Below are 617 nucleotides of genomic sequence, written 5' to 3'. Positions count from 1 at the left end.
AATGAGCAATTAGACAAAAAAAACCAATGCGACAAAGACTTCACTGAGGAATTAGACAAAGAAAACCATTACGACAAAGACTTCACGGCCAAATAAAATGAAAACCAATACAACAAAGATTTGACGGTCTAATAAAATAGCGTGGGCAAAGACCAATGAGATAAAAGCGGGACCGAGTAAAACCACCCCGCTTTTCGATAAGATGATGGAATTTAGGTGTTACTTAGGTGGTGTTAAAAATTTTCCGACTTGATTTCTGATGGTTATTAACAAGTGTCTTTTGTCTGCTTTTTGGGGCAAGCAAATTTCCTCTCTGTTAATATTTTATCGTATTGAGCTATTTGATAGTTGTCAAACGTTCATTAATTCCGCTTCAGGGATAGCAGAGGTTAGTAATTAGATAGATCAGCCGAATTATGTGATAGGCAGAACAATCACTGTTTCGCATTTTCCATATGCAGCAAATTGAAGCTGAATTCAAGTACCACAAGTGACGTGATTGACAACTTCTGACACAATGTATTTTGTTCAAAATATTCCATTCATTTCTCATCATGCATGTGGCTACGTCTTACGGCATGGAAAGGTACACGGCAGCACTCTGAATTCCTGCTTTA

The sequence above is a fragment of the Trichinella spiralis genome, assembly GCF_000181795.1.
Source record: "Trichinella spiralis strain ISS 195 chromosome Unknown Scfld8, whole genome shotgun sequence".
NCBI lineage: Eukaryota > Metazoa > Nematoda > Enoplea > Trichinellida > Trichinellidae > Trichinella > Trichinella spiralis.
Note: the sequence above shows the minus strand (reverse complement) of the source record.